The sequence below is a fragment of the Jatropha curcas genome, chromosome 1 (genome assembly GCF_041381405.1).
Source record: "Jatropha curcas cultivar XTBG-Jc1 chromosome 1, XTBG_Jcur_1.0, whole genome shotgun sequence".
In the NCBI taxonomy this organism is placed as follows: domain Eukaryota; kingdom Viridiplantae; phylum Streptophyta; class Magnoliopsida; order Malpighiales; family Euphorbiaceae; genus Jatropha; species Jatropha curcas.
This window is the reverse complement of record NC_143151.1, coordinates 22,520,070-22,530,392: the sequence shown is the minus strand read 5'-3', so window position 1 is coordinate 22,530,392 and position 10,323 is coordinate 22,520,070.

The window sequence follows — 10,323 nt, the reverse complement described above, 5'->3', positions numbered from 1 at the left end:
TTTTTGTTTCAAAGTAATTTTCAGGAATACAACTGGAGCAAAGATTTGTTCTATACAAAAATAGGGCCAAAACAAGTTGAAAAATGGAAAGAATCCTTAATCCAGCCCTCGCGCCGCGAAGCAAGTCACAACAAAGGAAAACCCCCAAGTCGCGAGCGCTACCAGAGGACGCGCGCGCAACCCACACCCAGAAAAAGCAAGTCGCGAGCGCGATATTCACATACGCGAGCGCGATAAGCAGATTTAAGAGTTAGAAACAATTGGAGCAAAAGTCGCGAGCGCGCCTTCCATCTGCACGGGTGCGAGAATCACTTTTGAGAGGCAAAAGGTTTGCCAGCACAAGTCGTGAGCATGACTTCAAGATGCTCGAGCGCGAAAAGAACTTTTGAAAGACAGAAGCAATTGGAGAAGAAGTCGCGAGTGTGACCTTTACAGGCGCGAGCGCGAATCGAGATTTCCAAGAGACGTAATTGCTGCCTTTTCATCAGCAAATCATATCTTTCCATGCAAGGGTCGGGACTCTTCCCAAGAGAAGTCACCTCAAGCACCTCTTGGCCAACCAATCACTACCAAAACCACCATCACTCTCCTCCTCTATAAATAGCCATCAAAGTGAAGCAAGAAAGGAGAGAGATATAGAATTAATTCTTATTCAGAGTTAGATTCACAAAAAACACTTAGATTGTATTAGGAGAAGTGTGTTAGTAGTACTTAGAGCAAGATTGACAAAAGTCACTTGTTATTGATTGTGCCAAGAACACCAAGAAGTTCCTCGAGGTGTGACGCCCTCCGGAGGCTTGAGTTAGATTACTTCTTTCTCTTGTTTTATAGACTTGTTGTATGTTGTTCTTCATAACTGTTCTATGCAAAGCAACAATTTTCAATTGGTAGTATTCAATAAAAATTCTTTAAGTTATCTTTTGGTCTTTGTTTAATCAAAGTTACTAAATTATATTCTCAGAAGGAAATAGTTTAGTAAAGATCAAAGAGATTTAATTCATTGAATTGAATTTACATATGCACATTTCACTTATTTCTGTTGAAGTTAAATCTGTCTTATTGAAATAATCAAAGAATAAGAATTAGGTTTAATATTTAACAAGATAAGGTTTTTATTATATGTAGAAATACATATAATAGATAATATAATTCCATACTGAGAAGTTCAATTACAACTTACCATATGTAGTTAAAGAATTCTTTGTTGCATGTTACAAGCTTGTGAATAGAAAAGAGAAAATCCTGTGCACAATTAATTATTCTAAGTATTTTACTACACACTTGTCTTTGTGATTGACTATTCTAAGTATTTGTCTATACATTTGTCTTTTAACTTAATTAAAACATTAGCCTTAGCATAAAAAGAAATCAATCACTTCTGTATTTATATTTCTGTAAACACATCATTAAGAATAAAGTAGCAAGTGGACTCAACCCGTTCCTCGTGAGATCGATCTTTTATTACTACGTTGCGATCCGTATACTTGCGGGAACTCAAAAGAGACGCAACAAACCTCCTTCAAGACTTGTAGATTTTTATCAAAATGCCAAAGTGCATTGTCAAGCGCTTGTTTCATATCCTTCTAGAGAAAGAATTGAAAGAGAAACACTTCTTACCCTATTCACGAGCCACTACTTCATGTTTTGCTTCCCAAGCCTTCATCACGGTATCCATGAAAGTAAACTTATTGAAATTTCTATCGGTTCATAGTTTGCTAGCTAAACAGAGATTCTATTTGTACATGACCTCCTCTCCTACATCCTCCTGAATTTTAATTATTGTTTCTTCCATATCTGTAGGTTGTTTACAATTACTTATTCTTAAAACCAAACTCACAGTTATTTCAAGTCTTGGACTACTAAGAGAATAGGCAGAACTAAATCAATACCTGAAAAAGAGAGGAGAGATGTTTTAAACCAAAAAGAAAGGAAAATGAAGAATAACTGATGGGAAACAAGGAAAATTGATGAAAGGAAAAAAAGAAAGGAAGATAGGAGGATGACTATGGAAAGAATAAAGAAAAACAGATTAAAACTAAACCGTAGGGGCTAGAATCAGACTCAAATGAGATCGTAAATTGCAAAAGTGATGAACCCTAATTCTCACAAGGAGAGGACCTTACACTACATTTAAAATTTTATTAGCTATTACATAATATAAATTTTACAAAAGAATAATTATGCAAAAATGTTAAACTAATTAAAAATTATAAAGTTAGCGAGATTAGCTATCAGCCTAGCACCTCATGCTTTTCTTTCAGTCATGGCGTAAATTGTATGTAATGGAAAGTTTTGTTCCTTAAGATTTATTTTAATATATAATTCAATTTCGTTTTAAAAAAAATACTGATTGTAAAAGACTGATAAAATTTCACTATTTTACAAATTTTAGCCTCCAATCACTTTGAGAAACCAACATGCTTCATATAGATAATTTTACATTTTTTTATATATAACTGATAAATATGATTTTCACTTACATGTCAAGGATCTGTTCGGCAAAATTAATTATTTTGATAGTGTTTAACTGTTAGCTATTTGAGTAGATTTTCATAAAGCGCTAAAAGCTAAAAGCTAAATGTTACATTGGTTAACTTTTTATAAAACGTTATCTTAACTTTTAACAGCTAGTTCAAATGCTATTTCACCGAACACTGTAAAAATAATGTCTAAACGCTAAAAGTTACTTAAAAAATAATTACCAAACGCAGCTTAAGGGTCTGTTTGGCAAAATTAACTATTTTGTTAGCTTTAGTTGGTTTAGAGTTTGGTTGTTTAAGTAATTAGTAGCAGTTTGAATAGTTTTTCTTAAAATGCTAAAAACTAAACATTACGGGATTAACTTTTTATAAAACGCTAACTTAACATCTAAAAACTAGTTCAAACGCTATGTTACCAAACACTAGAAGAAATATCGTTTAGCGTTTTTACTTAATTGCGCTTGTCGAACACAGCCTAAGACTGAGATATTCTCAACACAATTATTTTTTGAAAATTGAAATATACCTGAATTTTTGAAAAAAAAAAGAATATAATATAAAAATATATTCATGTAGAAAAAACGTCACGCTGGACGTCACACTCACATCTCAGGAGGCATAATTTTTTCACTAGAATTCGTTAATGTAATTGTTATGATCCTAAACATTAATTGATTAATGACATTTAAATACATTAGATAAAAAAATAATACCTTGTGGAAAAGTAGTTTACATATACGAAAAGTAGTTTACATATACCTATTTTGAAGAGATGAGTTGACTACTTTAGTCTTCAATCCAGACTATAAATATTTAAGAAGAACAATTGTCCCAAAGCATAATTTAAATTGTTCTCAAGTTAGCACTACATGCTTGTTTTATTATTATTTTTCAATGGTTTGCCTAACCACCCGTTGAATTGTACACTCCAAGTCACAAGCTTTGTTGCTTAAACGTTTTTTAATATGTTATTTAATTTCATTTAAAAAAATTAAATGAAAACTTATTGATGTTTCTATCAGTCCAGAGTTTTCTAGCTAAATAAATATTCTGTTTGCGCACGACCTCCCCTCCTACATCTTCCCCGAATCTCAATGAGGACCTAAATTGCAAAAGCGAAGAACCTTAGTTCTCAAAAGGAGAGAACCCTACGTTACATTTAAAATTTTATTAGCTATTACATTATATAAATTTTTCAAAAGAATAATTATGCTAAAATATTAAACTGTGTAAAAATTATAAAATTAGCGGGATTAACTATCAGTCTAGCACCTCATGCCTTTTCTTTAGTCGCGGTGTAAATTGTACGTAACAGAAAGCTTTGTTTCCTACACTTTATTTTAATATGAATATTCGATTTCATTTTAAAAAAATACTAATTGTAAATAATAATAAAATTTCAGTATTTTACTTAGCCCCGATCACATTGAGAAACCAAATATGCTCCATATAGGCAACTTTATATTTTTCTTAAATATAACTAATAAATATGGTTTTCATTTATAGATTAAGAGTCCGTTAGGTAAAATTAATTGTTTTGGTAGTTGTTGGTTATTTTAGTAGCGTTTAGCTGTTTGAGTAGCAAATAGCTGTTTGAATAGTTTTTCAAAAAATGCTAAAAACTAAACGTTACAGGGGTTAACATTTTATGAAATGCTAACTTAACATCTAAAAGTTAGTTCAAAAGCTATGTTACCAAATACTAGAAAAAATAAAAAAAAATAGCGTTTAGTATTTTGGCTAAAAGCTACTTAAACAGCTATTGTAGAATACAACTTAATACATATATTTTCAACATAATTATTTCTTTAAAATTTAAATATACCCGATTTTTTTTAAAAGAAAGAATATAATATACAAATATATTCATGCAGCAAAACGTCACTCTGGACGTTACACTCACATTTCAGGAGGCATAATATTTTCACTAGAATTTGTTAATGTAATATTGTTGTGATCCTAAACATTAATGGATTAATGACATTTAAATGCATTAGATAAAAGAAAAGAATACTTTTTGTATGGACCAAGGAAAGAAAACACCAAGGAAAAGCCAAAACATGAAAGTGAAGTTGCCTGGCAATCACCAGCGTGTGGACTTGGTCATGCAAACTTGACTTGGAAGTCAATTTAGAAATTTATGGACCAAAATTATTCCATTACGTTACAAAGCTATAAATATGGAATTTTTTAAATTAGACTTAATTTTTACATCATGATTTTATAATTAATTTATTTCCATATTCCTTCTGCTTATTTCGAGTTAAAAGAAATTATCCAAAAATTTTAATTATCAGATAATATAAATTATGAAAAGAATAATTATACAAAAATATTTAACTGTTTTAAAATTACGAAATTGGCTAGATTAGTTATCAGTCACATGCTATTTTTTTTGGTCGATATTAAATTGTATCCGCAAAGTTAATTAAAAGTATATAGTTCAACTCCATTTTAAGAACTGATAAATTATAGAAAATTTTTTAATTTCGATCATCAATTGTGTTGGGAAAACAACGGGAGGCTGGCAGCGCAAACATAAGTAGACAAGCACAGTGGAACTAATAATAATAATGACCCACATCAATACTTTTCTTTCTTTATGAAAATCAAATGGACAATACTGATATATCAAGATAATAGCAATAATAATAGTAAAATTAAATAACAAAAAATCATTAAAATTGTCTTAATATATAATTTAATTTTATTTAAAAAAAATATAAATTATATAAGAATATCAATTTTAATTTCAGTCATCATTTGATCAGGCAATATAAAAAGATAAATTTTAAAGACGTAATTTACATTATATTGTAGAACTGAAAGAAAAATACAGTTTTATTTACGCTTATAAAAATGTGGGACATGATATTTTAAACTAAATATTCAATATAATTAAATATTTTTTAACGTCTCTAATTCCTTAAAATCAAATATTATGTTTAATTATTTTTAAATAAAAAACAAGACAAAAAAGTTTTTTTATAATTACTATTACATTTTTAAATAATTTCTTCTTTCTTAATTATAAACTTTCTAAATAATTTCTATTAGCTAAAATATTAAAAATCATTTCCTCCGGTTCTTTTATATAAACAAAATTAAATTTGCACATGAATTAAGAAATTAGTTTAACTGAATTTGTTTTGTCAAATCTTTTCTATTTTGCCCTAATATTGCATTAATTGAGTGTTTGTTGAGAAAGTCAAACATATCATGCCAACTTATTCCTATAAACAATTTTAGTGACTTCAATTTTTTATTAATTAACAACTTAACAACCAAGTCAGATGAAAAAATTTTGCCTTCCTATTAAAAATGTGCATTTCATAAAAGTATGGCTCAATTTTGTAGCAAAATCTGTAATGTCTAACTTACGTAACATTTGTTCTTTTTTCTTGTCAATTTTTTCATGTACAATCAGATGCATAATAACTTTTCTAGTCTTAACTAATAAAATATACATTACAATATGCACACACTTTTTTTTATCTTACTTAAATATGATGATATAATCATAAGGAATATGTAGTCATATAACAAAAGTGTGTCATAGTTAGAAGATTTAAACGCAAATGGTCCAACAATAACCAAAGCGTAAAACCTAAAATTGCATGCAATTTGCTTTAAAAAGGAGAGAAAAATATAATACAGCTAGTCATTCTTAATTCAATCATATTTAATTCAATATTTGAATTATGTCTATCACTTTTTTATTTTTCTAAAAACTTAGCGTTGTTAATAGAGAAAATAAAGGGCAATTTGGACTATGAACTTTGGTCATAGTCCAAATTAGTAACTTTTTTGAATTAAGTATTCAATATAATTAAATATTTTTTCTAATTATGTAATTCCTTTAAATCAAATATTATGTTTAATTATTTTTAAATAAAAAACAATAGACAATAAGTTTCTTACAATTACTATTACGTTTTTAAATAATTTCTTCTTTCTTAATTATAAACTTTTTAAATAATTTTTATTAGTTAAAATATTAAAATTACTCCCTCTGATTCTTTTCTACAGACACAATTAACTTTCCACATGAATTAAAAAGTTAGTTTAACTCGATATTTTTACCAGATCTTTTCTATTTTGACCCCAACATTGCATTAATTGGGTGTTTGTAGAGAAAATCAAATATCTCATGCCAATTTATTTTCATAAACATATTTAATGACTTATACCCATAATTGAAAGATAGATTACAGTAGAATCGAATTTAATTTCAGTTAAGTAACGCGAACTTAGCAACCTAATCAAATGAAAAAAAAATTTTAATTTTCAATTAATTAGTTGCTAGCTAAACAGAGATTCTCTTTGTACACAACGCCTCTCCTACATCCTCCAGAAGCTCAATTATTGTTTTTTTCTATACCTGTACGTTGGTTACTGTTATTCATTCTTAAAATCAAAGTCACAATTGTTTCAGGGCTTGGACCACTGAGACAACAACTAAATCAATACCTGAAAAAGAGAGGAGAGATGTTTTAAACTAAAAAGGAAAGGAAAACGAAGAATAAATAATGTGAAATAGGGAAAAATGATGAAACGAAAAAAAAAAGGAAGATAGGAGGATGACTGTAGAAAGAATAAAGAAAAACAGATTAAAACTAAATAGTAGGGACTTGAACCAGACTCAGATAAGGACCTAAATTGCAAAAGCGACGAACCCTAATTCTCACAAGGTGAGAACCTTACTCTACATTTAAAATTTTATAGCTATTACATAATAACAAGCTGTTTGAAAGTTTGAGCAGAGACCCTGCCCAAACCTTCGCCGAACTCATGGCACGAGCTCATAAGTTCACCAAACTGGACGAAGCATATGAGGCCCAATAGCATAGATCGCCTAAAGAAGAAAGGTATAGACACAGAAGACACCCGTCCCCAGTAAGGAGACGATCACTTAAAAGGAGATCGCCTGTTTGGCTCCCTCGAACTAGTTAATATGTTCGAACCCTATATGCGAGGGATGGCAAGTCACAATAAGATCGAGAATTTACCCCTTTGAATAGACCATGTTCGGACATATTGTCTTGGGTAAGAGAACAGGGTGATCAAATTCAGTTCTATTACCATAGAAAGATAAAGGAGCATACCTGAAGTCATCGAGATAAGAGCAATTATTGTGAGTTCCATAGAGATGTAGGCCATGAGACCGAAGCTTGCTGGCAATTAAAGAAAGAGTTAGAAAGCCTTGTGCAAAGAGGCAAATTGAAACAGTTTATTGGGAAACCTCGTAGGGACAGTGAACAGAAGGACAAGCAAGTGAAAGAGTCCCACACCCTCGGCACGATCCACACTATATTTGGGGGCTCATCGGCGAGAGATAGTAATTCAATTAGAAAAAGGAAGAGCTAGAGAAATCTATTCTGTCCTACCCCAGCAAAAACTGAGCACTAAGCCACCCCTACCATTCTCTGAGGCGGATGGCGAACTTGTGCATATACCACACAATGATGCCCTAGTAATCGAAGGGATATTGGAGAACTTTTTAGTGAAAAGAATCCTAATAGATGAATGTAGTGCGATAAACTTGTTAACTATGTATATGTTCAAGGCTTTAAAATTAGACCAAGCGAAGCTTGAACCTGTCCGAACCCCTTCAGTCAGACCAGTCGGAAAACCTATACAAGTGTCTTAATCTATAGACATAATCCTAAAGCTTGGAGCCAAGGACTCATCAAGGAAACTCAAGTTAGAATTCATGGTGGCGGACATTCACTTCCCATATAATGCTATATTGGGCAGGCCAGCCCTATATGAACTAGAAGCTGCCACATGTATCAGATACCTCACTATGAAGTTTTACTCCAATAAGGGTGAGGTCGTTGCTATTAGGGGAGACCAGAAAGTCGCTCGAGAGGCATCCATGATAGCACTGAAAGGCCTGCCTCTCACTTTTCCAATCATGTGGATGTTAGAAGAAGAACCACCCATAAAACCAACCGAGCACCAACCCTTTGATATTCCCAAACATAATGTAGAGGTTAGTCCAATGCCTGTGGTTGAGCTGATCACGTGGCAAGTGGAACATAGGAAGAACTTGACATTGGGAACCGATCTACTAAAAGAGGTGTAGGATGGTATTAAAGCAGTCTTAAAAGATAACGTTAACAGCTTCACCTGGACTGTGGAGGATATAGTGGGTATTGATCATGATACCATATCCCACAAACTTAGCATTGATCCAAACTTCAAGTCGATAAAGCAAAAAAAGTGGAATCATGGTCTAGAGAGACAACAAGTTATAGCAACCAAGGTGGATAAGCTTTTGAAGGTAGGGTTGATAAGGGAGGTGAACTGTCCAAAATGGCTAGCAAATATGGTTCTGGTACTGATGTCCAATGGAAAATGGAGGCTATGTGTTGACTTTACTGATCTGAATAAAGCATGCCCTAAAGATCCTTACCCTCTGCCTAATATAGATCAACTGGTAGATTCAACAGCTGGCTATGAAATATATAGCTTTGTAGATGCAGCAACTGGATACCACTAGATAAGGATGAATGAACTGGATGAAGAGAAGACGAGCTTCGTCACAGATAAGGGAATTTATTATTATCAAGTCATGCCGTTTGGATTAAAAAACACAGGAGCCACATACCAGAGGTTGGTCAAATTACATGTTTCAAGATCAAATAGGGCAAACTGTGGAGGTGTATGTAGATGATATGATAATAAAAAGCGTCCGAGTTGCTGTCATCTTAAAGATCTACAGGAAGCATTGGAGATCTTGAATAAGTTTAACATGAAGCTCAATCTAGACAAATGTACGTTCGGAGTACAGGTAGGAAAGTTCTTGGATTTCATGATATCACAAAGGGGGATTGAGGCGAACCCTGAGAAGATTAATGTAATACTGGAAATGCAAGCACCCACTAGTATTCATGAAGTTCAACAATTAAATGGTCGAATCACAACCTTAGGGCGATTTATCTCGTGCTCAGCCAAGAGATGCATGCCTTTCTACCAAACCCTCAAACAGTTGAAAGGTTTTCAGTGGGATGAAAAATGCCAGCTTGCCTTTAAAAAGATTAAGAATTTCCTATCTTCCACTCCTCTCCTGAGCAGACCAAGAAAAGGTGAGTCCTTATATTTATACTTAGTTGCTACTGAAAACACTGTGGCATCAGTATTGATCAAAGAAGAAGAAGGTGAACAGTACCCTGTTTATTACATCAGTAAAGTCCTCAAGGGTTCCAAGCTAAGATCTCCAAATATTGAAAAACTGGTGTTCATTATCCTAACTTCGGCAAACCGGTTGTGCCACTACTTATAATCTCACACTATAATCGTTTGAACTAACCATCCCTTCAAAAAGATCCTACATCGAGCTGAGACTTTGGGAAGTCTGGTAGAATGATCGATCAGATTGGGATGATATTAGGAACGCCCTCCCATTACAATGAAGGCGCAGGTGCTCACAGACTTTGTGGTTAAGTTTTATGGCGAAGGCGAAAAAGGCGAACCTAAAGCTGAGCTACCAAGCCCTAATTGTAGTACTTGGCAGTTGCACATAGATGGGGCCTTAGAGAACTCGAGAGCTGCAATAGGGGTAATCCTACGAGGACCGGAGAGGATAAACATACAATACGCCGTACGCCTAAACTTTTCAACAACCAACAATGGTGCCGAATACAAGGATTTGGTTACAGGGCTTAAGTTGGCCCTCAAGTATGAACTCCAGTTCTCCATATTTTTTTAGACTCACAGTTGGTGTTCAACCAAATTACAAGTACATTCACCACCAAGGAGCCAAACTTAGTTAAATATCATTCTCTAGCTTTGTCTCTCTTACACAACCTAGAGGAAGAAGACTACATAGTTAGAAGAA